This window comes from Salmo salar, chromosome ssa21 (genome assembly GCF_905237065.1).
Source record: "Salmo salar chromosome ssa21, Ssal_v3.1, whole genome shotgun sequence".
Classification (NCBI taxonomy): Eukaryota; Metazoa; Chordata; class Actinopteri; order Salmoniformes; family Salmonidae; genus Salmo; species Salmo salar.
In genome coordinates, this window is record NC_059462.1 from 56,394,379 (window position 1) to 56,418,009 (window position 23,631).

Below are 23,631 nucleotides of genomic sequence, written 5' to 3' on the forward strand. Positions count from 1 at the left end.
AGAGAGTCAATCAGCTCTTTTAAAATCCAGTTTCAACTGTTCAGAGCTGCCCTTCATAATGTCATTAAAACCCACGTGGACTAGGATAGAATCAATGTCCATGTCCTGGTGTAGCACATTCAGGAACAGCTTAGTAATGTCATTTACTTGAGCTCCGGGATAATACATTGTTTTTGCACCAGGAACAGTCACATTTCTTACCATGGAGCTGCTCAAAACAATCTCTGTGGCACTCCAGCAATCAGGCCTTTATAGTAGAGTCGCCAGACGAAGCCACTCCTCAGTAAAAAGGGTCATGACAGCCCGCTTGGAGTTTGCCAAAAGGCACCTAAAGTACTCTCAGACCATGAGAAATAAGATTGTTTGGTCTAATGAAACCAAGATTGAACTCTTTGGCCTGAAAGCCAAGCGTCACGTCTGGAGGAAACCTGGCACCATCCCTACTGTGAAACATGGTGGTGGCAGCATCATGCTGTGGGGATGTTTTTCAGCGGGAGGGACTGGGAGACTAGTCAGGATCGAGGCAAAGATGAACGGAGCAAAGTACAGAGAGAGCCTTGATGAAAACCTGCTCCAGAGTGCTCAGGACCTCAGAATGGACAACATCCCTAAGCACACAGCCAAGACAATGCAGGAGTGGCTTCGGGAAGGGTCTCAATGTTCTTGAGTGGCCCAGCCAGAGCCCGGACTTGAACCTGATCGAACATCTCTGGAGAGACCTGAAAATATCTCTGAAGCGACGCTCCCCATTCAACCAGACAGGGCTTGAGAGGATCTCCCCAAATACAGGTGTGCCAAGCTTGTAAAGACTTGAGGCTGTAATCACTGTCAGAGGTGCTTCTACAAAGTACTGAGTAAAGGGTTTGAATGCTTATGTAAATGTGATATTTCAATTTTTTGTGTGCAGAAATGTCTAAACCTGTTTACACTTTGTCATTATGGGGTATTGTGATGTCATTATGGGGTATTGTGATGTCATTATGGGGTATTGTGATGTCATTATGGGGTATTGTGATGTCATTATGGGGTATTGTGTGTAGATTGATCAGGGGGAAAAAAACAATGTAATACATTTTAGAATACGGGTGTAATGTAACGAAATGTGGAAAAAGTCAAGGGGACTGAATACTTTCTGAACACACTGTAAATACGCTTGGGAATGTGCATATACGTCCCTACCAGGAACAAACTCCAACCAGGAAATTAACTGATACCTGATTAACTCTTTAATTAACGAGGAAAACAAGGTAATAACATACATTTCAGAGAGTAACTAGACCAGTACTAGTTCCCCCAGACAGTACTAGTTCCTCCAGACAGTACTAGTTCCCCCAGACCAGTACTAGTTCCCCCAGACAGTACTAGTTCCCCCAGACCAGTACTAGTTCCTCCAGACCAGTACTAGTTCCTCCAGACCAGTACTAGTTCCTCCAGACCAGTACTAGTTCCTCCAGACCAGTACTAGTTCCTCCAGACCAGTACTAGTTCCTCCAGACAGTACTAGTTCCTCCAGACAGTACTAGTTCCCCCAGACAGTACTAGTTCCCCCAGACCAGTACTAGTTCCCCCAGACCAGTACTAGTTCCTCCAGACCAGTACTAGTTCCCCCAGACAGTACTAGTTCCTCCAGACCAGTACTAGTTCCTCCAGACCAGTACTAGTTCCTCCAGACCAGTACTAGTTCCTCCAGACCAGTACTAGTTCCTCCAGACCAGTACTAGTTCCTCCAGACCAGTACTAGTTCCTCCAGACCAGTACTAGTTCCTCCAGACCAGTACTAGTTCCCCCAGACAGTACTAGTTCCTCCAGACAGTACTAGTTCCCCCAGACAGTACTAGTTCCTCCAGACAGTACTAGTTCCTCCAGACAGTACTAGTTCCTCCAGACAGTACTAGTTCCTCCAGACCAGTACTAGTTCCTCCAGACCAGTACTAGTTCCTCCAGACCAGTACTAGTTCCTCCAGACAGTACTAGTCTGCTTCGCGGTGGCCCAATGACACTGTTTGTTAGTGTTTCCTTTACTTTGGGAGCTACCTGTAGGTGGCACTTGGAATATACCATTGTTTGATATGACAACAAATTTCACGTATTCTCCTGAAAAAGTATTTTATTTTTATTTAATACAGTATTATCAGAGCCTTTCTAATGCATAAACAGTGGGATTGTTTAGTTTGCTCTATAAACAAATGAATTAATTATTCATTCTTTAAATGGCTAGTTTCTCTATACTGTAATGAAGCACCTGAGACGACGGAGAGTATTTTGGACCTGTTCCATTAATCAATGTCTCGCTCCCTCTCTCGCTCCCTCCCTCTCTCGCTCCCTCCCTCTCTCGCTCCCTCTCTCGTTCCCTCGCTCGCTCCCTCGCTCCCTCTCTCGTTCCCTCTCTCGTTCCCTCTCTCGCTCCCTCTCTCGCTCCCTCTCTCGCTCCCTCTCTCGCTCCCTCTCTCGCTCCCTCTCTCGTTCCCTCTCTCGTTCCCTCTCTCGCTCCCTCTCTCGCTCCCTCGCTCGCTCCCTCTCTCGCTCCCTCCCTCTCTCGCTCTCTCGCTCGCTCCCTCTCTCGTTCCCTTCCTCCCTCGCTCCCCAGTCATCTCTGAAAAGCTGTGGTGATCTTTTGTAATCGCTCCAAACAACAGGTCAGCATGGCTCTGACATTTTATTTCCCAAAATGCCGCAGGACCAGCACCTGCTGCCCTCCCACCTCCCCCACCTCTTCTGCCTACAGAACCGTCTCGTTCCCTCCCTCGTTCCCTGTCTCGCTCCCTCCCTCGTTCCCTGTCTCGCTCCCTCCCTCGTTCCCTGTCTCGCTCCCTCCCTCGTTCCCTGTCTCGCTCCCTCCCTCGCTCCCTCCCTCGTTCCCTGTCTCGCTCCCTCCCTCGTTCCCTGTCTCGCTCCCTCCCTCGTTCCCTGTCTCGCTCCCTCCCTCGTTCCCTGTCTCGCTCCCCGTCTCGTTCCCTCCCTTCTATTGATTTATTTATTTTTATATTAATAATTCACAATCTCTGAGAAGCTCAGTAGCTCAGCGTTTTCTGAGTGGCAGTTCATGGCTCCAGAGAAGGGTACCTACCGTACACGACCAGACCTGTGATGCTGTGTAATCTCTCCTGCCTCAGAGCTCAACTATGTCAGTGACACCTTACTGAGCAACAGCAGCCGACAGACTCCATTCAGCCGTATGAATATGTCCCACTTCTCCTCTGCGTCGTGACTCAGTTCAACTCGTTACACGTGCTATAGTAACGGGAAAAAAGGACAACTTCAAAATGGAGTTCATTTTTATTCAGCCAGAATAGAGAGAAAGAAAAAAAAAACGGTTTTGGTCTCTGTGGAATCAACACAATGTAGGTGAAATAGGATTACATAGATTACATAGTAAATAGGTTGGACAACTGTCTACGGTATCATGAGTAATCGTCTGACAGACTGACACCATTTAATGTTGCGACGGTCCCTCATCACATCAGTGTGTCTGGTAATAAATCACATGGAACCTCCTCTCATATAAAGCTCTTCCTGTCCCCCCCCCGATTTATATTTCTGTTAATGCCGCAGTTGCTAGGGCAGCCATGCAGAATGAGGGTGTGTGTGGGGGGGGGGGGCTGCTGATAATAGGCTTAATTCTCTCCCCTCCATCCTCCCCTCCACCTCACCCATCCTCCCCTATCTTCCACCCATCCTCCCTGACACTCCACCCATCCTCCCCTACCTTCCACCCATCCTCCCCTACTCTCCACCTATCCTCCCCCTACTCTCCACCCATCCTCCCCCTACTCTCCACCCATCCTCCCCTACCACCCCCCCTACTCTCCACCCATCCTCCCCTACTCTCCACCCATCCTCTCCGACACTCCACCCATCCTCCCCGACACTCCACCCATCCTCCCCGACACTCCACCCATCCTCCCCGACACTCCACCCATCCTCCCCCCCCCCTACTCTCCACCCATCCTCCCCCCTACTCTCCACCCATCCTCCCCTACTCTCCACCCATCCTCCCCTACTCTCCACCCATCCTCCCCTACTCTCCACCCATCCTCCCCTACTCTCCACCCATCCTCCCCCTACTCTCCACCTATCCTCCCCCTACTCTCCACCCATCCTCCCCTACTCTCCACCCATCCTCCCCCCTACTCTCCACCCATCCTCCCCCTACTCTCCACCCATCCTCCCCTACTCTCCACCCATCCTCCCCCTACTCTCCACCTATCCTCACCTAACTTCCACCCATCCTCCCCTACTCTCCACCCATCCTCCCCTACTCTTGGTTAAAGGGTGAAACCACCAGGATCCCCTTGGTTAAAGGGTGAAACCACCCGGATCCCCTTGGTTAAAGGGTGAAACCACCCGGATCCCCTTGGTTAAAGGGTGAAACCACCAGGATCCCCTTGGTTAAAGGGTGAAACCACCAGGATCCCCTTGGTTAAAGTGTAAAACCACCAGGATCCCCTTGGTTAAAGGGTAAAACCACCAGGATCCCCTTGGTTAAAGGGTGAAACCACCAGGATCCCCTTGGTTAAAGGGTGAAACCACCAGGATCCCCTTGGTTAAAGGGGTGAAACCACCAGGATCCCCTTGGTTAAAGGGTGAAACCACCAGGATCCCCTTGGTTAAAGGGGTGAAACCACCAGGATCCCCTTGGTTAAAGGGTGAAACCACCAGGATCCCCTTGGTTAAAGGGTGAAACCACCAGGATCCCCTTGGTTAAAGGGTGAAACCACCAGGATCCCCTTGGTTAAAGGGTGAAACCACCAGGATCCCCTTGGTTAAAGGGTGAAACCACCAGGATCCCCTTGGTTAAAGGGTGAAACCACCAGGATCCCCTTGGTTAAAGGGTGAAACCACCAGGATCCCCTTGGTTAAAGGGTGAAACCACCAGGATCCCCTTGGTTAAAGGGTAGCATTGCGGATGTGCCCGAGCTGGAGTCTGATTGGTTATAGTAGACTGAGTGAGTGTTCCCTGTGCAGCCAGTCAGCCAGAGTGAGGGACAATACTGTCAGAGATTACAGTCTGGTTCCACATGTTCTGAGGGAGAGAGAGAGAGAAAATCGTCTGTGTGTTGTACGTGTTGGTACAGCCAGTCCCCTCCTCCCTCCCTCCCTCCCCTCCCTCCTCCCTCCCCTCCTCCCTCCCTCCCTCCCTCCCCTCCTCCCTCCCTCCCCTCCCTCCCTGTCAGTGATGCAGTGATAGGGTCCTCTCCTGTTCTCAGTTTCTATCAGGACTCTCTGACGAGGTGTTTGTCTGAGTGGGTTGTCCCACTATAACCGGCTTGGAATAGATTCAGATAATCCGTCTTCTTACTGGTCTTATCGATGTCTGTGATTGGAAGTTCCTCATCTGGCAGTAAAAGGACAGGAAGAGACTAACAGGATTGGTTAATTAACTACAGGACAGGATTGGTTAATTAACTACGGGACAGGAAGAGACTAACAGGATTGGTTTATTAACTACAGGACAGGATTGGTTAATTAACTACGGGACAGGAAGAGACTAACAGGATTGGTTAATTAACTACGGGACAGGAAGAGACTAACAGGATTGGTTAATTAACTACGGGACAGGAATAGACTAACAGGATTGGTTTATTAACTACGGGACAGGATTGGTTAATTAACTACAGGACAGGATTGTTAATATTTTTTACTCGGAGACATCCTGGCTGCTTCGGTTGTTTGGAGGAAGTGCTTTGGACCTGGAAAGGACTGCTGCTACACATTCTATTGCTACTTCTCGTCCTGTGATATTCTTCTGACGGAGAATACAGATCCTGTAATCTACCGTGGAAAACAATTGGTTCAAAATGTAGCTTCCATCCAAATGCTAATCTGGCAGAATATGAAACACGGGAGGATTACAGCAGCAGCCATCTCTGAAAGACAAGGCATTATTCTGACAACAATGAGACAGATTTATTTTTACCGAACACTCACTTTCGTTCTTTACCTTCTAGAAACTGGAAATATATGTATTATTCTTCCGTAAAGGAACGCAGAAAAACGGTCTGTTTTTAGAGTGAGAATGGCGTCTTGTTGGAGAAGCCAGGTATGTGAGAGAGCAGCGGTGGATTGAGGATGGAGGTGGTGGGGGGGGGGTTCCCACCACTCTAGACAAGGGGGACAGGAGGAAGGAGAAAGGGGGAGGAGGAGGAGGGGGGGGGGACGACAGGATTGTTGTCAACAGTACCTCAAGACTGTATTCTCCTGTAGCGTTGCTGTTTTTTGTGTGTACACCTGTGTTGTCGTTTGTCTCTGTAATAATGTGTGTGTGTGTGTGTGTGTGTGTGTGTGTGTGTGTGTGTGTGTGTGTGTGTGTGTGTGTGTGTGTGTGTTTCTGTAGGAAGAACAGGCTGCCAAGACCAAGGCAGAGAAGATCCGTGTGGCTTTGGAAAAGATCAAGGAGGCCCAAGTTAAAAAGGTGAGTTCTCTTCCTGTCTGTCTCCTCTGTTACTATCTATAACTGGAGATCAGGTGAGTTCTCTTCCTGTCTGTCTCCTCTGTTACTATCTATAACTGGAGATCAGGTGAGTTCTCTTCCTGTCTGTCTCCTCTGTTACTCTTACTGGACAGGTGAGTTCTCTTCCTGTCTGTCTCCTCTGTTACTATCTATAACTGGAGATCAGGTGAGTTCTCTTCCTGTTGTCTCCTCTGTTATTTATAACTGGATCAGGTGAGTTTCTTCCTGTCTGTCTCCTCTGTTACTATCTATAACTGGAGATCAGGTGAGTTTCTTCCTGTCTGTCTCCTCTGTTACTTTTAACTGAGATCAGGCGAGTTTCCTGTCTGTCTCCTCTGTTACTTCTATAACTGGAGATCAGGTGGTTTCTTCCTGTCTGTCCCTCTGTTACTATCTATAACTGGAGATCAGGTGAGTTCCTTCCTGTCTGCCCTCTGTTACTATTTAACTGGAGATCAGGTAGTTTCTTCCTGTTGTCTCCTCTGTTACTATCTATAACTGGAGATCAGGTGAGTTCTCTTCCTGTCTGTCTCCTCAGCCCCCAGGCCAGTGTTAAACAGCTCTATTCTGTTTCTGGGTCGGGCCAGTGTTTAACAGCTCTACTCTGTTTCTGGGTCGGGCCAGTGTTAAACAGCTCTACTCTGTTTCTGGGTCAGGCCAGTGTTAAACAGCTCTACTCTGTTTCTGGGTCAGGCCAGTGTTAAACAGCTCTACTCTGTTTCTGGGTCAGGCCAGTGTTAAACAGCTCTACTCTGTTTCTGGGTCGGGCCAGTGTTTAACAGCTCTACTCTGTTTCTGGGTCGGGCCAGTGTTTAACAGCTCTACTCTGTTTCTGGGTCGGGCCAGTGTTAAACAGCTCTATTCTGTTTCTGGGTCAGTGTCACATCCTGACCAATATTTAGGTATTATTTGTATTATATTTGGTCAGGACGTGGCAGAGGTATATTTGTTTGGTATTATGGGGTTTTGTGTGTGGTGTAGTGGGGTGTGTTAGTTTTGGTATAGGTTCTAGGTTTGTTTTTCTATGTGTAGTTTTGGGTGCTGGACTCTCAATTGGAGGCAGGTGTTTCTAGTTGCCTCTGATTGGGAGTCCTATAAGTAGGTGTGTTTGTTTGGTTTTCTTGTTTTTTTTCTCTCCGTGTTCACATTCATTTAATAAATTAAGATGATGAGCACTAACTCCTCTGCGTATTGGTCCACGTTCTCCGACGATGATTTCGCTATATCGTCTGACGACGAAGATTTCTGTGACAGTCAGGCCAGTGTTAAACAGCTCTACTCTGTTTCTGGGTCAGGCCAGTGTTAAACAGCTCTATTCTGTTTCTGGGTCAGGCCAGTGTTAAACAGCTCTACTCTGTTTCTGGGTCAGGCCAGTGTTAAACAGCTCTACTCTGTTTCTGGGCTAGGCCAGTGTTAAACAGCTCTATCTCGCCATCTCTCCCCCATCCCCCTTTCTCTCTCTCTTTTTATCGATCTTACTCTCTATGCCACTCTGCGTAATGTAATGTAATAACCCTTCTGGAGTTAAGCCCATATCTAAGCTGGTGGATTAGCGTACGGCCGGCTGGGCTTTAATACGGCCTGCTCTGCCCTGCCCTGTCCCGCTCTGCCCTGCCCTGCCCTGCCCTGCCTGCTCTGTCCTGCCCTGCCCTGCCCTGCTCTGCCTGCTCTGTCCTGCTCTGCCCTGCCCTGCCCTGCCCTGCCCTGCTCTGCCTGCTCTGTCCTGCCCTGCCCTGCCTGCCCTGCCCTGCCAGCTGTAGGAAGGGACTGGACGAGAAGGGAGAGAGGTGCTCGCCACGTGTCAGACTGACCTTAAAATGACTTAAAGAAAACGCTCAGGCATTGATTGGGTAACCTGTTTACCATTCTGAGCTTGTGACCTGTGAGTGAATGAGTGTGTGTGTGTGTGTGTGTGTGTGTGTGTGTGACCTGTGAGTGAATGAGTGTGTGTGTGTGACCTGTGAGGGAATGAGTGTGTGTGTGTGACCTGTGAGGGAATGAGTGTGTGGCCTCTGACCTGTGAGTGAAGGAGTGTGTGTGTGTGTGTGTGACCTGTGAGTGAATGAGTGTGTGACCTGTGAGTGAATGAGTGTGTGTGTGTGTGTGTGTGTGTGTGTGACCTGTGAGTGAATGAGTGTGTGTAGGGTGAAGTGTGGGTGTGCACTAGAGAGAGAAAGGAGTCTGATTGCCACACTAATCCCGTAGCGCCACCCGCAGGTCTGGCAGGAAGGAGGGTCAGTCACTTTCTACTAGGCTACTGTAGGTGTAATCCCTGAGAGAACTGGTGTTTAACTCTTGCTTCTAGGCGTTCCACTAGCGGGACCCCTAGCCAACAGCCAATGGGATCGCACGGCGCGAAATACAAAAACAACTAAAATACCACAATTCAATTTTCTCAAACATACGACTATTTTACAACATTTTAAAGATGAGACTCTCGTTAATCTAACCACATTGTCCGATTTCAAAAAGGCTTTACAGCGAAAGCAAAACATTAGATTATGTTAGGAGAGTACATAGACACAAATAATCACACAGCCATTTTCCAAGCAAGGGTATATGTCACAGAAACCTGAAAACACAGCTAAATGCAGCACTAACCTTTGACGATCTTCATCAGATGACACTCCTAGGACTTCATGTTACACAATACATGTATGTTTTGTTTGATAAAGTTCATATTTATATCCAAAAACAGCATTTTACATTGGCGCTAGATGTTCAGAAAATGTATTTCCCACCAAAAACTTCCGGTGAATTTACAAAAATACTCATCATAAACTTTGACAAAATACATAACAATTATTTTAGGAATTATAGATAGACTACTCCTTTATGCAACCGCTGTGTCAGATTTTAAAATAGCTTTACGGAGAAAGCACATTTTTCAATATTCTGAGTACATAGCTCGCCATCACGGCGAGCTATTCAGACTCCCGCCAAGTTCGGGGCAACCTAAACTCAGAATTCGTATTAGAAATATTGTATTACCTTTGCTGATCTTCGTCAGAATGCACTCCCAGGACTGCTACTTCCACAAGAAATGTTGTTTTTGTTCAAAATAATCCATAGTTATGTCCAAATACCTCCGTTTTATTTGTGCGTTCAGGTCACTATCCAAAGGGTAACGCGCGAGCGCAATTCGAGACACAAAAAGTCTAAATGTTCCATTACCGTACTTAGAAGCATGTCAAACGCTGTTTAAAATCAATTTTTATGGAATTTTTTACGTAAAATAGCGTTAATATTCCATCCGGACAATAGTATATTCATTCAAGGAGGAAAATAAAAAACAGCGTGTTCGCGGGAACGCGCATATCCAATCTCTTTGTCCCCAGGCAGACCACTCAGTAACTGAGCTCCTATACTCTGCCCAGAGACAGGAGAAGGCTCAATCCACTTTCTGAAGGCTTTAGACAGCCAATGGAAGCCTTAGAAAGTGCAACGTAACAGCACAGATACTGTAGTTTCGAAAGGGACTAGAAAGAAGAACTCCATTTCTCAGATCCTACACTTCCTGGTTGACTTTTTCTCAGGTTTTGGCCTGCCATATGGGTTCTGTTATACTCACAGACACTATTCAAACAGTTTTAGAAACTTCAGTGTTTTCTATCCAAATCTACTAATAATATGCAAATATTTGACTCTGGGCCCGAGAAGTAGGCTGTTTGATTTGGGTACGTTTTTCATCCGGCCGTGAAAATACTGCCCCCTATAGCGAAGAGGTTAACAGCAGAGAGTGTAGAAAACACATGCTGCTTTCATCGTTGTTTCTATACAGCATTTTAAACATTGGTTATAAGCACTTTGTGACATGGGATTTGACCCTATACAGATACAAGTAGCCACACAGATCATGCGTGCAGAGATCATGCGTGCAGAGATCATGCGTGCAGAGATCATGCGTGCAGAGATCATGCGTGCAGAGATCATGCGTGCAGAGATCATGCAGCAGAGATCATGCGTGCAGAGATCATGCGTGCAGAGATCATGCGTGCAGAGATCATGCGTGCAGAGATCATGCGTGCAGAGATCATGCGTGCAGAGATCATGCGTGCAGAGATCATGCAGCAGAGATCATGCGTGTAGAGATCATGCGATCATGCGTGCGGAGATCATACATATGTATACTGTAGATAGTATGATAGTTATCCTCAGCAATACCCTCAAATTAAAGCTGACAGTCTGCACTTTAACCTCCATAGTCATTGTTTGATTTCAGATCTAAACTTGTGGAGTTTAGAGCCATAAGAACAAAGGCCCCTGTCCCAATAATTACAGAGGACACTTTAGCTGCAGGCTGCCCTGTCCCAATAATTACAGAGGACACTTTAGCTGCAGGTTTCCCTGTCCCAATAATTACAGAGGACACTTTAGCTGCAGGCTGCCCTGTCCCAATAATTACAGAGGACACTTTAGCTGCAGGCTGCCCTGTCCTAATAATTACAGAGGACACTTTAGCTGCAGGCTGCCCTGTCCCAATAATTACAGAGGACACTTTAGCTGCAGGCGTCCCTGTCCTAATAATTACAGAGGACACTGTACCTGCAGGCTCCCCTGTCCCAATAATTACAGAGGACACTTTAGCTGCAGGTTTCCCTGTCCCAATAATTACAGAGGACACTGTACCTGCAGGCTCCCCTGTCCCAATAAGATTGAGTCTGTGCAGACTAGTGATTCTGAGTCTGCGTGGACTAGAGATTCTGAGTCTGCGTGGACTAGAGATTCTGAGTCTGCGTGGACTAGAGATTCTGAGTCTGCGTGGACTAGAGATTCTGAGTCTGCGTGGACTAGAGATTCTGAGTCTGCGTGGACTAGAGATTCTGAGTCTGCGTGGACTAGAGATTCTGAGTCTGCGTGGACTAGAGATTCTGAGTCTGCGTGGGGTAGAGATTCTGAGTCTGTGTGGACTAGAGATTCTGAGTCTGCGTGGGGTAGAGATTCTGAGTCTGCGTGGACTAGAGATTCTGAGTCTGCGTGGACTAGAGATTCTGAGTCGAGTCTGCGTGGACTAGAGATTCTATGTGGACTAGAGATTCTGAGTCTGCGTGGGGTAGAGATTCTGAGTCTGCGTGGGGTAGCGATTCTGAGTCTGCGTGGACTAGAGATTCTGAGTCTGCGTGGACTAGAGATTCTGAGTCTGCGTGGACTAGAGATTCTGAGTCTGTGTGGACTAGAGATTCTGAGTCTGCGTGGACTAGAGATTCTGAGTCTGCGTGGACTAGAGATTCTGAGTCTGCGTGGACTAGAGATTCTGAGTCTGTGTGGACTAGAGATTCTGAGTCTGTGTGGACTAGAGATTCTGAGTCTGTGTGGACTAGGGATTCTGAGTCTGTGTGGGGTAGAGATTCTGAGTCTGTGTGGACTAGAGATTCTGAGTCTGTGTGGACTAGAGATTCTGAGTCTGTGTGGACTAGAGATTCTGAGTCTATGTGGACTAGAGATTCTGAGTCTGCGTGGGGTAGAGATTCTGAGTCTGGGTGGGGTAGAGATTCTGAGTCTGCGTGGGGTAGAGATTCTGAGTCTGCGTGGGGTAGAGATTCTGAGTCTTCGTGGGGTAGAGATTCTGAGTCTGCGTGGGGTAGAGATTCTGAGTCTGCGTGGGGTAGAGATTCTGAGTCTGCGTGGGGTAGAGATTCTGAGTCTGCGTGGGGTAGAGATTCTGAGTCTGCGTGGGGTAGAGATTCTGAGTCTATGTGGACTAGAGATTCTGAGTCTGTGTTTGGTAGAGATTCTGAGTCTGTGGGATTAGTAAAGTAAATATTCTCTACTGTTGCTGAAATATAAACAAATCAGAACTGTTCTGTTCTTCAAGGCCATAATTATAATATCCAAGTCGTCTGTTAACCATGATTTGACCAATAGTAATCAATCGTAGATCAAAGTCAACCAGTGAGGTATGAAATTGTATCATGCTGTCAATCAATCTGACACAGTGAGTAGTATCCAGAATGACATCATGTCCTGTATCAGTAACCAGAATGACATCATGTCCTGTGTCAGTAACCAGAATGACATCATGTCCTGTGTCAGTAACCAGAATGACATCATGTCCTGTGTCAGTAATCAATCTGACACAGTGAGTAGTATCCAGAATGACATCATGTCCTGTGTCAGTATCCAGAATGACATCATGTCCTGTGTCAGTATCCAGAATGACATCATGTCCTGTGTCAGTAACCAGAATGACATCATGTCCTGTGTCAGTATCCAGAATGACATCATGTCCTGTGTCAGTAACCAGAATGACATCATGTCCTGTGTCAGTAACCAGAATGACATCATGTCCTGTGTCAGTATCCAGAATGACATCATGTCCTGTGTCAGTAACCAGAATGACATCATGTCCTGTCAGTATCCAGAATGACATCATGTCCTGTGTCAGTAACCAGAATGACATCATGTCCTGTGTCAGTAACCAGAATGACATCATGTCCTGTGTCAGTATCCAGAATGACATCATGTCCTGTGTCAGTATCCAGAATGACATCATGTCCTGTGTCAGTAACCAGAATGACATCATGTCCTGTGTCAGTATCCAGAATGACATCATGTCCTGTGTCAGTATCCAGAATGACATCATGTCCTGTGTCAGTAACCAGAATGACATCATGTCCTGTGTCAGTAACCAGAATGACGTCATGTCCTGTGTCAGTAACCAGAATGACATCATGTCCTGTGTCAGTATCCAGAATGACATCATGTCCTGTGTCAGTAACCAGAATGACATCATGTCCTGTCAGTATCCAGAATGACATCATGTCCTGTGTCAGTAACCAGAATGACATCATGTCCTGTGTCAGTAACCAGAATGACATCATGTCCTGTGTCAGTATCCAGAATGACATCATGTCCTGTGTCAGTATCCAGAATGACATCATGTCCTGTCTCAGTAATCAATCTAACCCAGTGGAGTATAAACTGTTTACCTGCTGTACTCTCCCTGTGTATTGTTCTCTCGCTGGTGACCGTCATATTGGACACTATTGGTCTGTTTGTCAGATGTCACCAACACTTCTGTGTGAAAAGTATCTAGAGTGACATCTTTGTCTAGTGTTTTTCCTTGCTGGTGATCAACCAGTGTGGATTATTCTAGATTTCTTCATTCCAGAATATGAATCTAATCATTCTCTGTGTCTCCTCCCATCTAGCTGGTGATCAGAGTCCACCTGTCAGATGAGAGCTCTAAGACCATGATGGTGGACGAGAGACAGACTGTCAGACAGGTTCTGGACAGCTTGTTGGACAAGTCCCACTGTGGCTTCAGCCCCGACTGGTCCCTGGTCGAGAGCATCAACGAACTGCAGATGGGTAAGTGGAGCAAGACGCACGCTCGCTCGCACACACAAGCACGCACGCTCGCTCGCTCAAATACACAAGCACGCACGCTCGCTCGTTCGCTCGAATACACGGATCATTTCTCATCAGCTGCTTCTCTGACGTTGGTCTCTGTTTTATCGGAGCATCAGACACAGAAAAGTTCATTTTCTGAAATACCAGCAGTAACATTGGCCTGAGGGGATTTACTAGACACTGCAATCCTGTCTGTATGTGGCTTTGTTATAAGCAGTAGGGGGATGGGCAACAAATACAGGGATGAAAAGATTAAACTTAATCGCTTGGAATATGAAAAACGCCCCAGACAGAGGTCATTGACATTCTGCAGCAGGGAGGGTCGGTGGCTGTTGAGAGGGGGCTGTTAGGGAAATGGACCACCCTCCCTCCTCTAGGTAGGTGCCAAAGGGTTCAATTCTCGGGCCGACTCTTTTCTCTGTATACATCAATGATGTCGCTCTTGCTGCTGGTGAGTCTCTGATCCACCTCTGTGCAGACGACACCATTCTGTATACTTCTGGCCCCTCTTTGGACACTATGTTAACAACCCTCCAGACGATTTTCAACACCATGCAACTCTCCTTCCGTGGCCTCCAACTGCTCTTCAACGCTAGTAAAACTAAATGCATGCTCTTCAACTGATTGCTGCCCACACCCTCCCGCCCGACTAGCATCACTACTCTGGACGGTTCTGACTTCGGCACTATAGTATTGGCAGCCTAATCTCAGGAGTTGATAGGCTTGAAGTCATAAACAGCGCTGTACTTCAAGCATTGCTAAGAGCTGCTGGCAAATGCAATAAAGTTTGAATGAATGCTTACGAGCCTGCTGCTGCCTACCACCACTCAGTCAGACTGCTCTATCAAATATCAAATCATAAACTTATTTATATTATAATTAACACAGAAATAAGAGCCTTTGGTCATTAATATGGAAACTATCATTTCGAAAACATTCCGTATTTCAGTGAAATACGGAACCGTTCCATATTTTATCTAACGGGTGGCATCCATAAGTCTAAATATTCCTGTTACATTGCACAACCTTCAATGTTATGTCATAATTATGTAAAATTCTGGCATATCAGTTCGCAACGAGCCAGGCGGCCCAAACTGTTGCATATACCCTGACTCTGCGTGCAATGAACGCAAGAGAAGTGTCACAATTTCACCTGGTTAATATTGCCTGCTAACATGAATTTATTTTAGCTAAATATGCAGGTTTAAAAATATATACTTCTGTGTATTGATTTGAAGAAAGGCATTGATGTTTATGGTTAGGTACAGTCGTGCAACGATTGTGCTTTTTTCACAAATGCATTTTTGTTAAATCATCCCCCGTTTGGCGAAGTCGGCTATGATTCGACGATAAATTAACAGGCACCGCATCGATTATATGCCACGCAGGACAAGCTAGTTAACCTAGTAATATCATCAACCATGTGTAGTTAACTAGTAATTATGTTAAGATTGATTGTTTTTTTTAGAAGATAAGTTTAATGCTAGCTAGCAACTTACCTTGGCTCCTTGCTGCCCTCGCGTAACAGGTAGTCAGCCTGCCACGCTGTCTCCTCGTTGAATGCAATGTAATCGGCCATAATGCCGATTACCGATTGTTCTGAAAACTTGAAATCGGCCCTAATTAATCGGCCCTGCCGACCTCTACTCTACACCCCATGTAAAGCTGATTAATGTGCTTAATTTAAAAAGTTATTTGGTCACTTTAGTTGTGATACAAACCTTACCAAAACATATAAGCCTAGGGGCTAGGTTACATGTGCGACTATGATTAGAAAAAGTAATCGTTTCTAATGCTGGGCATCATTCACAAGGCTAATAATGTCACCCATCAGACTATTCTTGATTGGGCTATAATCCCCTTGGGAGTGTACATTTAGGATGTTGGGGAATGGGCTATAAATCCCCAGTGAGCGATGTAAAAAGATGGTTGATGGTTCATTCTGTAATGTTATAATAGTCTTAATGGCCTTGGGGTTGTAACTAATCCAACAGATTAGATTAGGGGGGTTTTTATCATTCCATTTAGAATAATTCATATCTTTATTATTTTATTTTACTGTCTGTAGATGGTCATTTCTTCAGAATGAACCTGGAAACTCATATTCTAGTGCCTCCCCTCTAACCACTAGGCTACCCGCCTCCTCGAACCACTAGGCTACCCGCCTCCTCTAACCACTAGGCTACCCGCCTCCTCTAACCACTAGGCTACCCGCCTCCTCTAACCACTAGGCTACCCGCCTCCTCTAACCACTAGGCTACCCGCCTCCTCTAACCACTAGGCTACCCGCCTCCTCTAACCACTAGGCTACCCGCCTCCTCTAACCACTAGGCTACCCGCCTCCTCTAACCACCAGGCTACCCGCCTCCTCTAACCACCAGGCTACCCGCCTCCTCTAACCACCAGGCTACCCGCCTCCTCTAACCACTAGGCTACCCGCCTCCTCTAACCCGCCTCCTCTAACCACTAGGCTACCTGCCTCCTCTAACCACTAGGCTACCTCCCTCCTCTAACCACTAGGCTATCTGCCTCCTCTAACCACTAGGCTACCCGCCTCCTCTAACCACTAGACTACCCGCCCCCTCTAACCACTAGGCTACCTGCCTCCCTCCTCTAACCACTAGGCTACCCGCCTCCTCTAACCACTAGGCTACCCGCCTCCTCTAACCACTAGGCTACCCGCCTCCTCTAACCACTAGGCTACCTCCCTCCTCCTCTAACCACTAGGCTACCCGCCTCCTCTAACCACTAGACTACCCGCCTCCTCTAACCACTAGGCTACCCGCCTCCTCTAACCACTAGGCTACCCGCCTCCTCTAACCACTAGGCTACCCGCCTCCTCAACCACTAGGCTACCCGCCTCCTCTAACCACTAGGCTACCCGCCTCCTCCCGCCTCCTCTAACCACTAGGCTACCCGCCTCCTCTAACCACTAGGCTACCCGCCTCCTCTAACCACTAGGCTACCCGCCTCCTCTAACCACTAGGCTACCCGCCTCCTTTAACCACTAGGCTACCTGCCTCCTCCTCTAACCACTAGGCTACCTGCCTCCTCCTCTAACCACTAGGCTACCTGCTGCCCCAATCACTGATATCGAGAGCTACAATTTATTTCATTTTATTTTCCCCCCAAAAAGCATTGTGGGTAGTCAGTCAGAACCTCACAAGCCATGAGATCTTGCTGGTACTGGGTTTAAATGTCTCCTTACTGTCCCGACATGGCTGCTGTGTGTAGTGCTGATGTTACCCAGTCCATCTCTCCCTTTATTCACCATGAGAACCTATTACAGCCTAATACTATATTCTCTCTCTCTTTCTCCCACTTCCTCCCAGAGCGTATCTTTGAGGACCATGAGAATCTGGTTGAGAACCTTCTGAACTGGACCAGAGACAGTCAGAACAGATTGATGTTCATAGAGCGAATAGAGAAGTACGCCCTCTTCAAAAACCCACAGGTGAGACAGCCAGTCAACTCAGCCAATACACTACAGCCAGCAACTACATGTTGGACTGGTTTCCCGCACACTAATGAAGACTAGTCCTGGACACTAATGAAGACTAGTCCTGGAGACTAATGAAGACTAGTCCTGGAGACTAATGAAGACTAGTCCTGGAGACTAATGAAGACTAGTCCTGGAGACTAATGAAGACTAGTCCTGGACACTAATGAAGACTAGTCCTGGACACTAATGAAGACTAGTCCTGCACACTAATGAAGACTAGTCCTGCACACTAATGAAGACTAGTCCTGGACACTAATGAAGACTAGTCCTGGACACTAATGAAGACTAGTCCTGGACACTAATGAAGACTAGTCCTGGAGGCATGAAGACTAGTCCTGGACACTAATGAAGACTAGTCCTGGACACTAATGAAGACTAGTCCTGGACACTAATGAAGACTAGTCCTGGACACTAATGAAGACTAGTCCTGCACACTAATGAAGACTATTCCTGCACACTAATGAAGACTATTCCTGCACACTAATGAAGACTAGTCCTGGACACTAATGAAGACTAGTCCTGGACACTAATGAAGACTAGTCCTGGACACTAATGAAGACTAGTCCTGGACACTAATGAAGACTAGTCCTGGACACTAATGAAGACTAGTCCTGGACACTAATGAAGACTAGTCCTGGACACAACTGATGCAGTAAAACACTGACTGAGGCTAAGCTGCTTTAAATAGCCAGCCAGACCACTACTGTCCCTGCCAGTCAGTATTGTATTACATAACTGATACAGGACAGGTTATACGATGCACAAATACACTGAACTGGCACCAAAATACAATGCTTCACCAAAATACAATGCTTCAGCTTCACCAAAATACAATGCTTCACCAAATACAATGCTTCACCAAAATACAATGCTTCACCAAAATACAATGCTTCACCCACCAAAATACAATGCTTCACCCACCAAAATACAATTCACCAAAATACAATTCACCAAAATACAATGCTTCACCCACCAAAATACAATGCTTCACCAAAATACAATGCTTCACCAAAATACAATGCTTCACCAAAATACAATGCTTCACCAAAGTACAATGCTTCACCAAAATAGATACACTCAGTAGTATCAGACATTGTTTATATGTACACAAACTGACTCGACAGACACACAGACCCCAGTGTGTCCTTCAGATCTAGGTCAGTATGTTGTAGATGGTGGTACAACGATTGGTTAGATTGGGAGCTGGTGAGCACTGTTGTCCCCTTTGGTGGACTAGCTTCGTAAAATAGCTAGTCCCACTTTTACTGACTGCTAAAGGAACATTGATGGATTGTATTTTTTTTTAACACTTACTGAAATGATGTACTCTAAATTTCCCTATCATACCCTGATTAATCCGTTTTCTGGAAAAAAATCACAGAACTATTTGTTGGGGCGGAAGGAGACGTGTGAGATGGCAGACAGGAACAAGGAGGCTCTACTGGAGGTACAGTGATCTCAACATAACACCTCCAAAACAAACTGATGCACACAACTTGACTTATTCAGGTCATTTCAAAGTGTTACAGTCTATGTAGCATGCACTAACAAGGTGTGTGTGTGTGTGTGTGTGTGCTCTCCGCGGCAGGAGTGTTTTTGTGGCAGCGCCGTCTCTGTACCTGAGATGGAGGGAGTCCTCTGGCTGAAGGATGATGGGAAGAAGAGCTGGAAGAAAAGATACTTCCTGCTCAGAGCCTCTGGGATCTACTATGTACCTAAAGGAAAAGCCAAGGTACGTCCCTGGAACACACTGACTCACCTGTACTCAGCCAAGGTACGTCCCTGGAACACACTGACTCACCTGTACTCAGCCAAGGTACGTCTAGAACACACTGACTAACCTGTACTCAGCCAAGGTACGTCCCTGGAACACACTGACTCACCTGTACTCAGCCAAGGTACATCTAGAACACACTGACTCACCTGTACTCAGCCAAGGTACGTCTAGAACACACTGACTAACCTGTACTCAGCCAAGGTACATCTAGAACACACTGACTCACCTGTACTCAGCCAAGGTACGTCCCTGGATCACACTGACTAACCTGTACTCAGCCAAGGTACGTCTAGAACACACTGACTCACCTGTACTCAGCCAAGGTACGTCCCTGGAACACACTGACTCACCTGTACTCAGCCAAGGTACGTCCCTGGAACACACTGACTCACCTGTAGTCAGCCAAGGGACGTCTAGAACACACTGACTAACCTGTACTCAGCCAAGGTACGTCCCTGGAACACACTGACTCACCTGTACTCAGCCAAGGTACGTCTAGAACACACTGACTCACCTGTACTCAGCCAAGGTACGTCCCTGGAACACACTGACTAACCTGTACTCAGCCAAGGTACGTCCCTGGAACACACTGACTCACCTGTACTCAGCCAAGGTACGTCCCTGGAACACACTGACTCACCTGTACTCAGCCAAGGTACGTCCCTGGAACACACTGACTAACCTGTACTCAGCCAAGGTACGTCCCTGGAACACACTGACTCACCTGTACTCAGCCAAGGTACGTCCCTGGAACACACTGACTCACCTGTACTCAGCCAAGGTACGTCTAGAACACACTGACTCACCTGTACTCAGCCAAGGTACGTCTAGAACACACTGACTAACCTGTACTCAGCCAAGGTACGTCCCTGGAACACACTGACTCACCTGTACTCAGCCAAGGTACATCTAGAACACACTGACTCACCTGTACTCAGCCAAGGTACGTCTAGAACACACTGACTCACCTGTACTCAGCCAAAGTACGTCCCTGGAATACACTGACTAACCTGTACTCAGCCAAGGAACGTCTAGAACACACTGACTAACCTGTACTCAGCCAAGGTACGTCCCTGGAATACACTGACTAACCTGTACTCAGCCAAGGTACGTCCCTGGAACACACTGACTAACCTGTACTCAGCCAAGGTACGTCCCTGGAACACACTGACTAACCTGTACTCAGCCAAGGTACGTCCCTGGAACACACTGACTCACCTGTACTCAGCCAAGGTACGTCTAGAACACACTGACTCACCTGTACTCAGCCAAGGTACGTCCCTGGAACACACTGACTAACCTGTACTCAGCCAAGGTACGTCTAGAACACACTGACTCACCTGTACTCAGCCAAGGTACGTCTAGAACACACTGACTAACCTGTACTCAGCCAAGGTACGTCTAGAACACACTGACTCACCTGTACTCAGCCAAGGTACATCCCTGGAACACACTGACTCACCTGTACTCAGCCAAGGTACGTCTAGAACACACTGACTCACGTGTACTCAGCCAAGGTACGTCCCTGGAACACACTGACTAACCTGTACTCAGCCAAGGTACGTCCCTGGAACACACTGACTCACCTGTACTCAACCAAGGTACATCTAGAACACACTGACTCACCTGTACTCAGCCAAGGTACGTCCCTGGAACACACTGACTAACCTGTACTCAGCCAAGGTACGTCCCTGGAACACACTGACTCACCTGTACTCAACCAAGGTACATCTAGAACACACTGACTCACCTGTACTCAGCCAAGGTACGTCCCTGGAACACACTGACTAACCTGTACTCAGCCAAGGTACGTCCCTGGAACACAATGACTCACCTGTACTCAGCCAAGGTACGTCTAGAACACACTGACTAACCTGTACTCAGCCAAGGTATGTCTAGAACACACTGACTCACCTGTACTCAGCCAAGGTACGTCTAGAACACACTGACTAACCTGTACTCAGCCAAGGTCTGTCCCTGGAACACACTGACTCACCTGTACTCAGCCAAGGTACGTCCCTGGAACACACTGACTCACCTGTACTCAGCCAAGGTACGTCCCTGGAACACACTGACTCACCTGTACTCAGCCAAGGTACGTCCCTGGAACACACTGACTAACCTGTACTCAGCCAAGGTACGTCCCTGGAACACACTGACTCACCTGTACTCAGCCAAGGTTCGTCCCTGGAACACACTGACTCACCTGTACTCAGCCAAGGTACGTCCCTGGAACACACTGACTCACCTGTACTCAGCCAAGGTACGTCCCTGGAACACACTGACTCACCTGTACTCAGCCAAGGTACGTCCCTGGAACACACTGACTCACCTGTACTCAGCCAAGGTACGTCCCTGGAACACACTGACTAACCTGTACTCAGCCAAGGTACGTCTAGAACACACTGACTAACCTGTACTCAGCCAAGGTACGTCTAGAACACACTGACTAACCTGTACTCAGCCAAGGTACATCTAGAACACACTGACTCACCTGTACTCAGCCGAGGTCCGTCTAGAACACACTGACTCACCTGTACTCAGCCAAGGTACGTCCCTGGAACACACTGACTCACCTGTACTCAGCCAAGGTACGTCTAGAACACACTGACTAACCTGTACTCAGCCAAGGTACGTCCCTGGAACACACTGACTCACCTGTACTCAGCCAAGGTACGTCTAGAACACACTGACTCACCTGTACTCAGCCAAGGTACGTCTAGAACACACTGACTCACCTGTACTCAGCCAATGTACGTCCCTGGAACACACTGACTCACCTGTACTCAGCCAAGGTACGTCCCTGGAACACACTGACTCACCTGTACTCAGCCAAGGTACGTCCCTGGAACACACTGGCTAACCTGTACTCAGCCAAGGTACGTCCCTGGAACACACTGACTCACCTGTACTCAGCCAAGGTACGTCCCTGGAACACACTGACTCACCTGTACTCAGCCAAGGTACGTCTAGAACACACTGACTCACCTGTACTCAGCCAAGGTACGTCCCTGGAACACACTGACTAACCTGTACTCAGCCAAGGTACATCCCTGGAACACACTGACTCACCTGTACTCAGCCAAGGTACGTCTAGAACACACTGACTCACCTGTACTCAGCCAAGGTACGTCCCTGGAATACACTGACTCACCTGTACTCAGCCAAGGTACGTCTAGAACACACTGACTCACCTGTACTCAGCCAAGGTACGTCTAGAACACACTGACTCACCTGTACTCAGCCAAGGTACGTCTAGAACACACTGACTCACCTGTACTCAAATAGTGTGTATAGTCAAACGTCTATGGTGCTGCAAGGCCAAAAATATTATCAGCAATGAAGTCTGAACACTCTACTGCTCCAAGACATGCTAGTGATTCATGAAATGATCCTTTTTCAGGCTTCTCCTTCCCTCTGAGCCACTCAGTAACATGGGAAACTGCACTTGTCATTTTATATTCAGAAATAACACAATGTCATAGATTCTTATTGTCCCAATACTGACTAACCAAAACAAACATTTAGAAATCTCAACACACTTACAGATAAAACAAAAAATAAGTACAACATTCTCCCCAATGGGGGCTGACTGCAAATGATCATCTGGTTAAGAAAAGTACAATTCAGTATTATCAGAAAACTAATAATGAAAGGTGGTTTTGTTCCTGAAGATAATACACAGGAAATAGAAAGTTGGTTTAGTTCCTGAAGATGATACACAGGAAATAGAAAGTTGGTTTAGTACCTGAAGATGATACACAGGAAATAGAAAGTTGGTTTAGTTCCTGAAGATGATACACAGGAAATAGAGTGTTGGTTTAATTCCTGAAGATAATACACAGGAAATAGAAAGTTGGTTTAGTTCCTGAAGATAATACAAAGAAAATAGAAAGTTGGTTTAGTTCCTGAAGATAATACAAAGGAAATAGTAAGCATCAAGCACAGAACCTTGAGGAGATCCCAAATGCGCTCTTCTTCTCTGGATTTTGAGTGCTTACATCCATGTCCCATGGAAGCCATCTTGAAATGCACGGTGTTCCTGGAATCGGACCTAGATTATTTAATGTACAGTAACAGTACCAGTTAGCCAATTGTCCAGATTATATAATCTCTCCGATTAAAGCTACAAAGAGCCTCTAAAACCCTGCTCTCTGTCCCAAACGGCTCCCTATTCTCTATATAAGTAGTGCACTAAATAGGGACTAGGGTGCTATTTGGGATGCCTGTTGTGTCTGTCCAGCTGGGATCTCTATTAACTACACCCACACATACTGTGGTCACAGCTACAGCCGTGTTACTATATTACACTACCCAGGGTGAGGATTAAAAACCACACACAGACAGACAGACAGACAGGCGGGCAGACGGGCAGACGGAAAGACGGAAAGACAAACAGGCAGACCGACGGAAAGACAAACAGGCAGACCGACAGACAAAGGCTGTCAAACAGACAGACAGAAAGGCAGACCAACACACTGTCAGTTTACCGTAGTACTCTGTGTCCTCTTGGACCCTCTGAATGCCACATGCAGGGAGAGGAGGAGG

General features: G+C 47.2%; 1 pseudogene; it reads left to right on the forward strand.

Annotated features, from left to right (window-relative positions):
• LOC106582537 (ras-associated and pleckstrin homology domains-containing protein 1-like) overlaps window positions 1-23,631 on the forward strand; it is a 177,768-nt pseudogene that overhangs the window by 126,746 nt on the left and 27,391 nt on the right.